Source organism: Pan paniscus, chromosome 10 (genome assembly GCF_029289425.2).
Source record: "Pan paniscus chromosome 10, NHGRI_mPanPan1-v2.0_pri, whole genome shotgun sequence".
Taxonomy (NCBI): Eukaryota; Metazoa; Chordata; class Mammalia; order Primates; family Hominidae; genus Pan; species Pan paniscus.
In genome coordinates this window covers 84,536,480-84,550,360 of record NC_073259.2, presented here as the reverse complement: position 1 = coordinate 84,550,360, position 13,881 = coordinate 84,536,480, and the positions used below count along the sequence as shown (strand labels likewise).

At 39.1% G+C, this 13,881-nt stretch overlaps 1 protein-coding gene and 1 long non-coding RNA gene across 7 annotated transcripts in view; one reads left to right on the top strand and one right to left on the bottom strand.

Annotated features, from left to right (window-relative positions):
- OSBPL8 (oxysterol binding protein like 8) overlaps positions 1-13,881 on the top strand; it is a 208,020-nt gene that overhangs the window by 44,007 nt on the left and 150,132 nt on the right. The window lies entirely within an intron of this gene.
- LOC112441425 (uncharacterized) overlaps positions 1-13,881 on the bottom strand; it is a 198,397-nt gene that overhangs the window by 170,225 nt on the left and 14,291 nt on the right. Inside the window, exon 1 of the long non-coding RNA XR_010108849.1 lies at positions 1-13,881. This exon is cut by the window's left edge and continues 40,964 nt beyond it; it is cut by the window's right edge and continues 14,291 nt beyond it. This is a non-coding gene — a long non-coding RNA (uncharacterized LOC112441425).

Sequence of the window (13,881 nt, the reverse complement as noted above, 5' to 3'; positions counted from 1 at the left end):
ATTGTAGAACACATTGTGGGAGTGGGGGGGTCACCAAGATGGCTGACTAGAAGCAGCTAATATGTGTGGCTCTCACAGGGAGGAATGGAAGGGGCGAGTAAATAGCTGAATCATCCAAGTACATGCATCAAGACTAATCAAGGAAACAACTCTACCCATGGAGAATGGAGAAAAGCAAGACAGGATGAAGGCCCACCCAGAAGCGACACAGAGGCAGGGGAACCTCCCCTGCTCAGGGAATTTGTTGAGGAAGGAACATAAACACTGAGATTACCCCAGAACTGCAGTGGGCAGCCCAGGAGTGCAAAGCTGCAATCTACAGCCAGCACTCAAGGGGAAGAGGAACCTATACCTATACTTTCAGAGTGTTGAGAGGGAACGTGGCTGCAATTGTGAGGAAATTGCGGAGCCACCCATCCGAGCAAGATTCTACCAACTGACCAGTACACCTGAGTGCCATCTGCTGGATCGCAGTCCATAACTTCAACACCAAAAATACCTCTCTAACATACCCCTCTGAAACCAAAGATAAGAAATCAGCTTCCATAAAATAAAGATCCTGCACAAAGCCTTGGCCCTGTGAAAATGTCTGAAAGAGAAGTCTATTGACTACTTAATCTACACTACAGTTAAAGGAACACCCATATGCAGAGATGACAAAGAACCAATACAAGAACTCCAGTAACTCAAGAACTCCAGTAAATGGCCAGAGTGTCCTGCGAGTGACTGTACCACTTCTGCAACAAGAATTCTTACCAAGGCTGAACTGGCTGAAATGACAGAAGTAGAATTCAGAACATGGATAGGAATGAATATCATTGAGATTCAGGAGTACAGAAAAATCCAATCCAAGGAAACTAAGAATCACAATAAAACAATACAGGAATTGAAGGACAAAATTGCTGGTATAAAAAAGAACCTAATTAATCTGACAGAGCTGAATAACACAGTATAAGAATTTCACAGTGCAATCACAAGTATTAACAACAGAATAAACCAGGCTGAGGAAAGAATCTCAGATCTTGAAGACTGGCTGTCTGAAATAAGATAGACAAACATAAAAAAGAATTAAAAGGAATGAACAAAAGCTTCGAGAAGTATGGGATTATGTAAAGAGGCTAAATCTATGAATCATTGGTGTCTTTGAAAGGGAGGGAGAGAAAGCATACGACTTACAGAACATATTTCAGGATATTGTCCATGAAAACTTCCCCAGCTTTGCTAGAGAGGCCAACAGTCAAATTCAGGAAATGCAGAGAACTCCTGAAAGACTCTATACAAGAAGATCATCCCCAAGACACATAATCATCAGATTTTCCAAGATTGAAATGAAAGAAAAAATGTTAAAGGTAGGTCATCTGCAAAGGCAACCCCATCAGGCTAACAGCAGATCTCTCAGCTGAAACCCTACAAGCCAGAAGAGATTGAGGAGGGCCTACAACATACTTAAAGAAAAAATTCTTCAACAAAGAATTTCATTTCTAGCTGGCTCATGCTTGTAATCCCAGCACTTTGGGAGGCTGAAGCGGGTAGATCACAAGGTCAGGAGTTCAAGACCAGCCTGGCCAATATGGTGAAACCTGTCTCTACTAAAAATACAAAAAAAAAAAAAAATTAGCTGGGCGTGGTGGCAGGCAGCTGTAGTCCCAGCTACTTGGGAGGCTAAGGCAGGAGAATTGCTTGAACCCGGGAGGCAGAGGTTGCAGTGAGCTGAGATCGTGCCACTGCAGCCCGGCCTGGGTGAAACAGTGAGACTCTATCTCAAAAAAAAGATCCTTTTCAGACAAGCAAATGTTGAGGGTATTTGTTAACCACCAGGCCTGCCTTACAAGAGATCTTGAAAGGAGCACTAAATATAGAAAGGAAAGACCACTACCAGCTAATACAAAAACACACTTAAACACACAGACTAGTGACACTATAAGACAACCACACAAACAAGCCAACATAATAACCAGCCAACAACACAATGACAGGATCAAATCCACACATATTAATACTAACCTTCAGTGCCCCACTTAAAAGGCACAGAGCAACAAACTGGATAAAAAAGCAAGACCCAGTGCTATGCTGTCTTCAAAAGACTCACCTCACATGTAATGACACTCATAGGCTCAAAATAAAGGGATGGAGGAGAATCTACCAAACAAACAGAAAACCGGAAAAAAAAAAAAAAACAAACAAACCCAGGGGTTAGAATCCTAATTTCAGACAAAACAGACTTCAAACCAACAAAGATTAAAAAAAAAAAGAAGGGCATTACTAGTAAAGGGTTCAATCGAGCAAGACCTAACTATCCTAAATTTATATGCACCCAACACAGGAGCACCCAGATTTATCAAGCAAGTTCTTAGAAATCTACAAAAAGATGTAAACTCCCGCACGATAATAGTGGGAGACTTCAACACTCCACTGACAGTATTAGACAAGTCATCAAGGCAGAAAGTTAAAGATATTCAGGACCTGAACTCAACATTAGATCAAATGGATCTGACAGGCCTCTATGGAACTTTCCACCTTAAAACAACTGAATATACATTCTTCTTATCTCCACATGGAACATACTCCGAAAGCAATCACATAATTGGATATAAAACAATCCTCAGCAAATGCAAACGAACCAAAATCATACCAAACACGCTCTTGGACCACAGTGCAATACAAATAGAAGTCAAGACTAAGAAAATCCTCAAAACCATGCAATTATATGAAAATTAAACAGCATGCTGCTGAATGACTTTTGGGTAAGTAACTTCAGCAAAGTTTAAGGATGCAAAACCAATATACAAATATCAGTGGCATTCCTATACACCAAAAACAGCCAAGCCAAGAGCCACATCAGTGTCATTCACAATTGCCACAAAAAGAAAAAAGATACCTAGGAATATAGCTAACTGGGGAGGTGAAAGATCTGTATAATGAGAATTATAAAACACTGCTCAAAGAAATCAGAAAAGATGCAGACAAATGGAAAAACCTCCCATGCTCATGGATAGGAAGAATCAATATCATTGAAATGGCCATACTGCCCAAAGCAATTTACAGATTCATTGCTGTTGCTATCAAACTACTATCAGTATTCTTCACAGAACTAGAAAAAAACTATTTTAAAATTCATGTGGAACCAAAAAAGAGCCCAGCAGCCAAAGCTATCCTAAGCAAAAAGAACAAAGCTGGAGGCATCATGTTACCTGACTTCAAACTACGCTACAGGGTTACAGTAACAAAAACAGTATGGAACCTGTAGAAAAACAGACACATAGACAAATGGAACAGAATAGAGAGCCCAGAAATAAGGCTGCATACCTACAACCATCTGGTCTTTGACAAAGCTGACAAAAACAAGCAATGGGAAAAAGACTTTATATTCAATAAATTGTGCTGGGCTGTTCACAGTAACAAAGATATGGAATCAACCTAAATGCCCATCAGTGACAGACTGAAAAAAGAAAATGTACATATACACCATGGAATATTATACAGCCATAAAAAAGAACTAGATCATGTCTTTTGTGAGAACATGGGTGGAGCTGGAGGCTCTCTTCTTTAGCAAACTAACTCAGGAACAGAAAACCAGATACTGCATGTTCTCTCTTATAAGTGGGAGTTAAAGGATAAGAACTTGTGAACGTAAAGAAGGAAACAACAGACACTGGGGTCTACTTGAGTGGGGAGGGTTATATGAGGTAGAGGAGCAGAGAAGATAACTATTGGGTACTGAGCTTAATACCTGGGTGATGTAATAATATGTTCAACGAACCCCCATGACATGTGTTTATCTATGTAACAAACCTTCACATGTACCAGCAAACCCAAAATAAAAATAAATTTAACAAGTTAAATGATGCTGGGATAACTGGCTAGCCATATGCAGAAGATTGGAGCTGGACCCCTTACACCATATATAAAAATGAACTCAAGGTGAATTAAAGACTTAAATGTAAAACCGAAAACTATAAACCCTGGCAGACGACCTAGGTAATACCATCCAGGACATAGGAACGGGCAAAGATTTTATGACAAAGACATCAGAAGCAATCGCGGCAAAAGCAAAAATGGACAAGTGGGATCTAATTAAGCTTAAGAGCTTCTGCACAGCAAAAGAAACTGTCAGCAGAGTAAACAGACAACCTGTAGAATGGGAGAAAATATTTGCTAACTATGTACCTGACAGAGGTCTAATATCCAGCATCTATAAGGAACTTAAATAAATTTACAAGAGAAAAACAACCCTATTAAAAAGTGAGCAAAAGACATGAACAGACACTTTTCGAAAGAAGACATACCTGTGGCCCACAAGCATATGAAAAAAAGCTCAATATCACTGATCATTAGAGAAATGCAAATCAAAATCATCTCACACCAGTCAGAATGGCTGTTATTAAAAAGTCAATAACAGGTGCTGAGGTTGCAGAGAAAAGGGAACACTTATACACTGTTGGTGGGAATGTAAATTAGTTCAGCCATGTGGAAAGCAGTATGGTGAGTCCTCAGAGAGCTAAAAGCAGAACTACTATTTGACCCAGCAGTCCCGTTACTGGGTATATACCCAGAGGAATATAAATCACTCTACCATAAAGACACATGCATGTGAAAGTTCTTTGCAGTGCTGTTCATAATGGCAAAGACACGGTATCAACCTAAATGCCTAATCTGCCTAAATGTTTTGACTCTCACTCTACCACACTCAGAAGTCTGGATTTAATATCCCTATGTACTGGTTTAGGTAACATCATGTACATATCTTTGTTTAAGGGACATTACATTGTATATTATACTGATCAGTTTACTTCATTTTCTCTTGGCTATACACTAAGTTCCTGGATGACAGCAATGATGTTTGTTTTCTGTATATCCAGAATCTAGAACAGTGCTTCTTATATGGCAAGAGGTAAATAATTTTTTTTTTTTTTTTTTGAGATGGGGTTTCACTCTTGTTGCCCAGGCTGGAGTGCAGTGGCATGATCTCGGCTCACCACAACCTCCAGCTCCCGGGGTCAAGCGATTCTCCTGCCTCAGCCTCACGAGTAGCTGGGATTACAGGCATGCGCCACTACACCTGGCTAATTTTTGTATTTTTTAGTAGAGATGGGGTTTCTCCATGTTGGTCAGGCTGGTCCCGAACTCCCAACCTCAGGTGATCTGCCTGCCTCGGCCTCCCAAAGTGCTGAGATTACAGGCGTGAGCCACTGTACCCAGTCATAAATAATATTTGATGAATGTGTTTTGAGCCCTACAAAGGACATATAACCGACAGTGAAGCAGTAATAGGTATTAAGGTCTATAAACTGTAAATTTTATGAATGGTTGGTTCAGAGATAATGGGAAATGAAATTTCTTTTGTACCTTGAGAATTTTGATAGTAATGATTTCTTGTTTTTTATTGAACTTATGTTAGTATTCTGGTTTCCTCGGGGCAAAATGCTGATGATATAGTTTTGCCTGGACTCTACATAAGTAGTAGGTATTTATAAAACAATAGATCAAGAAAACCTTTAGTACATTTTTCTTTGTGCATTTTATTAGTAACTTGTCACTGGATTGGATGATTGGTATATACATATATATCTGTCTAAAACAATACCTCTGTTTTAAGTTTTTCATAAGATTTGCCAGATCTGGAGATATGAAAAGTATTTGGACACCCTTCTAGTTCAGAATTTAAGTGACTTATTGGGCTTTAATGTGCTGTTAGGCAGTCATTAAATAAATGGAAACTAAATTATGATGAATTTGAAATAGACACCTGTAAGCACAGTAGTATGTATTTAATGTCTATGAGAAAAGTGGCTTTTTACGAAGTTTTTTGGGAAGAGGCAGTGTTTTTGGGAATATCTACCTACCTTTGTACTCCAAAGTAGTCAAGATCAAGGGAGTTGTCTAGATTTTTTGCTCTCCTTTTACCTTATATTTTTAGGTAACTTACTGTGCTTTTTCCCCTTCTCTCTGATAGTTGATATTATTAGTTCAGTTTGTTTCTTCTGCTCCCCTGTTGCATGTCTTCCTCATCCATCTTCCTGAAGTTGTACACAGTGGGATAGCTTGCACGGCACACCTCTAATCCACTTTCTTCTTGTCCAACTTTTTGTTTGCCTTCCAGTCTTCCATTATTATCATCATCATTTTTCTGTTTTTCTTACTATTATAGTGGTAGTATTAGAATGGAAGAAATATTAACATAATTCATAGGTGCCAAAATATTAGTATACTCTAGGAAGCATATGTACTATACCATTTTGAAATAATTTTGACGAAAGCCATTTGGAATAGACTGCTTTAATCAAGCAATTCACTTAGATTTTTTTTCTTTCAAAGTACGTATGAATAGGATGTTGGTACTAGCTTGATATTTGGAAATTGTCACATGTATATAATCTCTCATTATATTAGATTTTCTTTCAGGATTTAATCTACTGTAGATACAGTGATGGGTCACTTAACAACAGGCATACATTTTGAGAAATGTATCGTTAGGCAATTTTGTCATGTGAATATCAGAGAGTGTACTTATTAATACACAAACCTAGGTGGTGTAGCCTACTGCACACCTAGGCTATATGCTATAGCCCATTGGTCCTAGGCTACAAATCTGTACAACATGTTTTACTATACAGAATGTTGTAGGTAATTGTAATACAATGGTATTTCTGTGTCTAAACATGACTAAGCATAGAAAAGGTACTGCTTTGCACTATTGACCTTGTTTTTGGAAAGGGGTCCTGATCCAGACCCCAAGAGAGGGTTCTTGGATCTCACACAAGAAAGAATTTGAGGTGAATTCATAGAGTAAAGTGAAAGCAAGTTTATTAAGAAAGTAAAGGAATAAAGAATGTCTACTCCATAGGCAGAGCAGCAGCATGGGCTGCTCATCTGCTTATACTTATTGTTACTTCTTGATTATATGCTAAATAGGGGGTGGATTATTAATGAGTTTTCTGGGAAAGGGGTGGGTAATTCCCAGAACTGAGAGTTCCTCCCTTTTTGGACCATATAGGGTAACTTGCTGATGTTGCCGTGGCATTTGTAAACTGTCAGGCGCTGGTGAGAGTATCTTTAGTATGCTAATACATTATACTATAGTTAGCATATAATAAACAGTGAGGATGACCAGAGGTTATTTTCATTGCCATCTCGGTTTTGATGGGATTTGGCCAGCTTCTTTTATCACAACCTGTTTTATCTGCAAGGTCTTTATCACCTGTATCTTGTGCAGACCTCCTATCTCATTCTGTGACTTAGAACGCCTCACCTCCTGGGAATGCAGCCCAGTAGGTCTCAGCCTTATTTTACCCAGTCCCTATTCAAGATGGAGTCCCTCTGGTTCAAACGCAACTGACAATGTCACCATGGCTGTGATGTCACTAGGCAATGGGAAATTTTCAGCTTCATAGTAAATCTTAATGAGACCACTGCCATACATGCAGTCTGTTCTTGACTGTAACATCCTTATATGGTATGGCTGATGACTACTATAGTGTAGATTAGTTCAGACTAGCTAAACCAGTTTGTTCTTATTTACAATCTGACTTCTTTTTTTAGTCAAAATTGCAGAGTAAAATTAAGGTAAGTGATGTGAATATAGTGTTGTCTTCCAGTAATATTCTTCTTTTTTTTTTTTTTTTGAGACGGAGTCTTGCTCTGTTGCCCAGGCTGGAGTGTGATGGCGCAATCTCGGCTCACTGCAACCTCCGCCTCCCAGGTTCAAGCGATTCCCCTGCCTCAGCCTTGCGAGTAGCTGGGATAACAGGCACCCGCCACCATGCCCAGCTAATTTTTGTATTTTTAGTAGAGACAGGGTTTCACCATGTTGGTCAGGCTGATCTCAAACTCCTGATCTCAGGTGATCTGCCTGCCTCAGCCTCCCAAAGTGCTGGGATTTCAGGCATGAGCCACCACGCCCAGCCATCTTCCAGTAATATTCTTCTTTAAAAGTGTAATGTATTCATGGCTCAGCATTTTTGCCTTTTTTGAGATTGAGTCTTGCTCTGTTGCCCAGGCTGAAGAGCAGTGGCATGATCTTGGCTCACTGCAACCTCTACCTCCTGGGTTCAAGTGATTTCTCCTGCCTCAGCCTCCTGAGTAGCTGGGATTACAGGCATGCACCACCCGCCCAGCCAAGTTTTTTTGTATTTTTGAAAGACATGGGCTTTCACCATGTTGGCCAGGCTGGTCTCAAACTCCTGACCTCAGGTGATCCACCTGCCTAGGCCTCCCAAACTGCTGGGATTACAGGTGTGAGCCACCACACCTGGCACATTTTTGCTTCTGAGAATCCTTTTTTTGTTACATATGAGTGTAATAAAACAGAAAAGCTCCTGGGACATCCTGGGAGATAGGAAGTCACATATTTATCATATAAAACTTGTTGCCATAAGAGAAAGCCATTATTCATTACTGAATAATTGAATGTTCAATATTCAATCATTATTATAAGGTTATTATGATTAGATATGTATTAAAGCCATTAACCTTGCCTAGTAGGTGCTCCTTCCTTTTCCCTGTGACTGAAATAACTATTTGTAAATCCCAAATAGAGAATAAGTTTTATAAAAATTACTTTCTCTAGGAACTTTGTTAGGGTAAGTATAGACAGTGAGCTACCAGTTCCCCAGCTTCTGGAGTACTGATAACAAAAGGAACAATAGAGAGAACATTGTCTTCTTTATACTTTGAATTCAACTAGTAATTATATTTAAATTAGGATGCAGGCCTGGCTTTAGTTTGGCAGTTTTGAGAAATGAGTCAATATGGTTGTCAAATGCCATACTCTTTTACAAAAAAGTTATTTGACTTTTAAAAAATTAACAGAAGCAATATACACTGTTTAAAATACTTAAAACAGCAGAGAAGACTACCTTTCTTCTCTCGAAGCCTGTTCCTTACAGCCTACTGCCATTAAGTTTGCTTTTAATTACTGTTTTTGCTTTTAAAAACTGCTTCCCTATTCTCAAATTTATTATTATTTAAATGTTTTTGACTTTGACCTCTAAAGGATGAAGAGATTGGTGTACTTATACTTTAAGCCCCAAGCCACTTTCCCCTTCCAGGATTTTTTGTTATTAGCAGTGTTTCTTAACTGTTATCAAAGGTGTGGAATTTAGGGCATTTATCATTAATTTTACCTTTTGTCATCTTGCTTCCTTTTTTAGTTAGTGATTTTATAATTTTTATTTTGTGTATGTCTTGTTTTTCATATAGAGTAAATCTCTTTTTACATAGATATATAGAGTAATTCTGAAAGTTGAAAACAAAAAATCAGGATTCATTAATTCATTCATTTTATAAATATTGATTCTTTAATATTGGAGCACCTCAGCGCTCTGATCTTGGGTTCTTTTCTGTCTACAGAGATTTCCAAAATTATCTCATTCAATGTTATGGTTTTAAATTCCATCCGTATGCTAACTCCTAGTTTACATTTTTTGGCCTGACCTCTTCCCCATCAGCCTCACATCTGCATGTTCAGCTGCCTCCTTGATATCTGTATTCAGATGTCTTAACTGGTATCCCAAAGTGAACAAGTCCAAAAGGAGCTCCTGATATCCATCCCTTTCTTCCCCAAGTCTTCCCACAATATATTGCATACCTGCTAATGGCCCCTTCATTTTCTCAATTGCTTTGGGCACAAACTCTGCTTAAGTTCCTGCCTTTCTTTTTTAAAAAATTTACACCTTATATCTGATTCATCAATAAATTCTTTTGGCTGCATATTCAAAGTATAGAAAGAATTTGGCATTATTCATCACATCTCCTACTACTGTTCCTGTGCAAGCCATCATTGTCTGTTGCCTGCATTATAGTGATAGCATTCTACTTTGTAATCTCTTCTCAATTAGTAGCCCAAATGATCCTACTTAAGTAAAAATCTATCATTTCTCAGCTTTCCTTTCAGCAGTAGCTTCCCATCTCATTCAGAGTAAAAAAATTAAAGTCCTTCTGTTCTTTGAGGTCTCCGTGATTTGCAGCTTAGTTACATTTCTGTTCTCTTTGCTCACTACTGTTCCCTATTCCACTTGCCACAGTAGTCTCTTTGCTATTCTTTAGATGTGCCACATGCTCCTGCTTCAGAGTCTCTGTGCTTGCTTATTCCTTTTCTGCTTGGAAGGGTCTTCTAGTCATTTGAATTGCTCACCCCCTCATGTTACTGAGGTCCTGACTCAGAGTCATTTCAATGAAGCCTAAAGGCCTTTCCAGGCAATCCTATCTAAAATTTTACCTTTTTTTTGTGACATATCAGACAACTCCTTCCTTCCTATTTTTTATTCTAGTATCTATTATAATACACAATATATTTTAATTGTTTAATTTTAAAAAATTATCAGGTCAGGTTCTTCAAGGAAAATAAATTACTACAGGTACTTCAAGCAAAAAGAAAATTAACAAGGGGAATTAGATGGTGATAAATTTATTGGTAAAACTGGAGGCATGGATATGGATAGCTATTCCTAGCTTTCAGGTTAGTCATTGCTGCTGATCATTGTACCTGCCTGTTGGTACTAATATGGGTAGCTGGCAGCGGCGTACTTGGTGATCACTGTAAAGCCTCATGTCTGTCAAAGCTTATTGCCATTGTAATTGCCCAATGGGTTCTTCTTGCCAGCTGCCCAGATGAACCCAATTTATCAACACAGGGAAATTGCAAAAGAGAAAGAATTTAATATACATAGAGCTGGTTAAATGAGAGACTGGAGTTGTATTAGTACTCAGATCAGCCTCCTCTATTGGAGGCTAGGGTTTTTCAAGAATAGTTTGGTGGGCAGGATGCTAGGGAATGGGGAATGCTGTGATTGGTTGGGGAATGCAGTCATGGGGTGTGGGAAAATAGTCCTCATGTGCTGAGTCCACGCCTGGGTGAGAGCCACGAAGGAGATCCAGATGAGGCCATCCAGTCACCAGAAATGCAGAAGCCTGAAAAGACATCTCAAAAAGCCAATCTTAGGTTCTATAATAATAATGTTATTTCAGGAGTAATTGAGGAAGTTGCAAATCTTGTGACCTCTGGAACAGTAGCTGGCATCATATAAGAATTCCGCCACTTAATACTCCTAACCTTGTGACTTTTCATTAGTTTTACAAAGGCAGTTTACTTTTGGAAAGGGCTATCATAATTTAAACTATAAATTTCTCCCAAAGTTATCTTGGCCCATGCCCAGGAATGACCAAGGGCAGTTTGGAGGCTAAAGGCAAGATGGAGTTGGTTAGGTTGGATCCCTTTCATTGTCATAATTTTCTCACTGTTAAAATTTTTGCAAAGCCAGTTTCACCATCAGAAGAAGAATGGTCTGGTTTATGTCTCTCTTCCACCTTCCAAATACTGTGGAAATGCATTGCATTGGCTGAATGTAAGTCACATCTATAATCCCCAAGGCAAAGACATTTGCAAAATGTAGTTTCCGTGCTTTTAGCTTCTATGATACAGAGGAGAGCACAGAATGAATGATAAAATAAATTTATTTATACCTATATTGATAAGATATGAATATATACATATATATTGGATTAGTCAGGGTACTCTAGAAAAACAGTACCAACAGTATGTGGGGACACACACACATACACACACAAAATGGGGACTAGCAAGTATGAAATTTGCAGGGTAGGTCAACAGGCTGGAAACCCACCAAATTGCTGATGTTGCAGTCTTGAGTCTGAAGGCAGTCTGGAGGCAGAATTTCTTTTTAGGACCTCAGGTTTTTTTTTTTTTTTTTGGCCTTTAAGTGGTTGGATGAGATCCACCCACATTTTGAGGGTAACCTGCTTTACTCAAAGTCTACTGATCTAAATGTTAAACACATCTAAAAAAAAAAAAAAAGTCTTCACAGCAACATCTATACTGATGTTTAACCAAACAACTGAGTCTCATAGCTTAGCCAAATTGACACGTAAAATGAACCATTATAGTCTACGCCTTGTTACATTGGCACCCACCATATCTCTTTAAAAACATACTTGTTATAGGCCAGGCGCGTTGGCTTATGCCTGTAATCCCAGCAGTTTGGGAGGCCGAGGCAGGTGGATCACGAGGTCAGGAGATCGAAACCATCCTAGCTAGCACGGTGAAACCCAGTCTCTACTAAAAATACAAAAAAAAAAAAAAAAATTAGCCGGGCGTGGTGGCAGGCACCTGTAGTCCCAGCTACTCTGGAGGCTGAGGCAGGAGGATGGTGTGAACCCAGGAGGCGGAGCTTGCAGTGAGCCGAGATCGTGCCACTGCACTCCAGCCTGGGTGGCAGAGCGAGACTCCATCTCAAAAAAAAAGAAAAAAAACATACTTGTTATAAGCTGAATTGTATCCCCTTAAAATGCATATTGAAGTTTGAACTTCCAGCACCTCAGAATGTGACAGTATTTGGAGACAGGGTCTTTAATGAGATAGTTAAGTTAAAATGAGGTCACTAGGGTGGACCCGAATTCAGTATGACAGGTCTCCTTATAAGAAGAGGAAATTTGGATACAGACACGTACAGAGGGAAGACCATGTGAAATCTCTGGGAGAAAATGGCCATCTCAAGCTAAGGAGAAAGGTCTCTGAAGAAACTAAACCTGCTGAAACCTTGATCTTGGACATCTAGCCTCCAGACCTATGAGGAAATAATGTTCTGTTGTTTAAGCTACCCCCAGTTTGTCGTATTTTATTATGGCAACGCTAGAAAATTAATACAATAGTTAATCTCCAAACAAAGACAATAACAAAGTCATGCTTCCACCCAACGGTACAACTGTCTTGCGTAAAATGTACTAACTTTTTCCCCAAAGAGAATGTAAAGTCCTTGGGTGATGTTCATTTTTCTTGTTATTCTGTAACTGAAATACTGTAATGTAGAGTTAACAACACTTAAATGCTATGAAATAAAGTCATTATATCTTATATGATAAAGCAATAAGAGAGGAAAGAAAAGATATTTGATACACAACTGTATTCATAAAACAATAAGGAAGTAATAATCCCAGAAATTACAATTTTTGTCTCTGTAACTGATCACGTAATTGTAGCAGTTATTTATAACTACCTTCTTCCACTATCCCTTCTGTATTCATTTACCCTCAGCAAGTACCTCAACTGGTCATGGCTTTTGACCTGGTAGGATGACCCAAAGTTTCATTCCTGAAGAGTCTAGGCGATTACTAGTCCTGTCTAGATTGGATTGTTGTGATTTTCTGTTGACTTTAATCACCGAACATGCAGTACTAAAAGATATCCCATCGTATTATCCCATCGTATCTGAAATATCCCATCATATCTGAAATAGCTCCTGTATTTCAGACATACTTTCCCATATCTCTATTGTAGAGTAGCAGTCCAGTTTCTCCATGGTAATTAGGATCACTCATCTCAGCCAGCCTAGTAAACCCCCTTCTTTGCCTGCTGATTCAGAGGCATGGGGACCTTCAAGTGGCCAAATGGCAGTCTTAACTTCGAGTTCAGTGGAATCATTGCTGTGTCTCCTGGTGAAGGCATTTCTCTCTTTGGATTAAGACCTCCAGACTGGCAAAGCATAGGGTTATGGGGACAGGATGCAAAAATTGTATTAGTGGATCAATAGGGGTAATAGTGGATGATGTCACTTCCATTCCTCCCTCTCATTCTCAGAGCCATGCACCTTGGCTATAGGAGAAAATGCACTGTATGTTGCATATTGACCCAGAGCATATACAGCCTTCTGGCGATCCATGTATGAATTGCTCCCTAGCTGATGCTACAATTGAGTTTTCAAAATACCACCCCACTGTTCTGTCAAACCAGTTACTTCATGATGTTGGGGAACATGGTAAGGCCAGTGGATTCCCTGAGCATGGATTCATTGCTGTACTACATTTGCTGTGAAATGAGTTTCTTCTTCCAAAGCAATGCTGTATGTATTACTATTATGGTAGATGAGG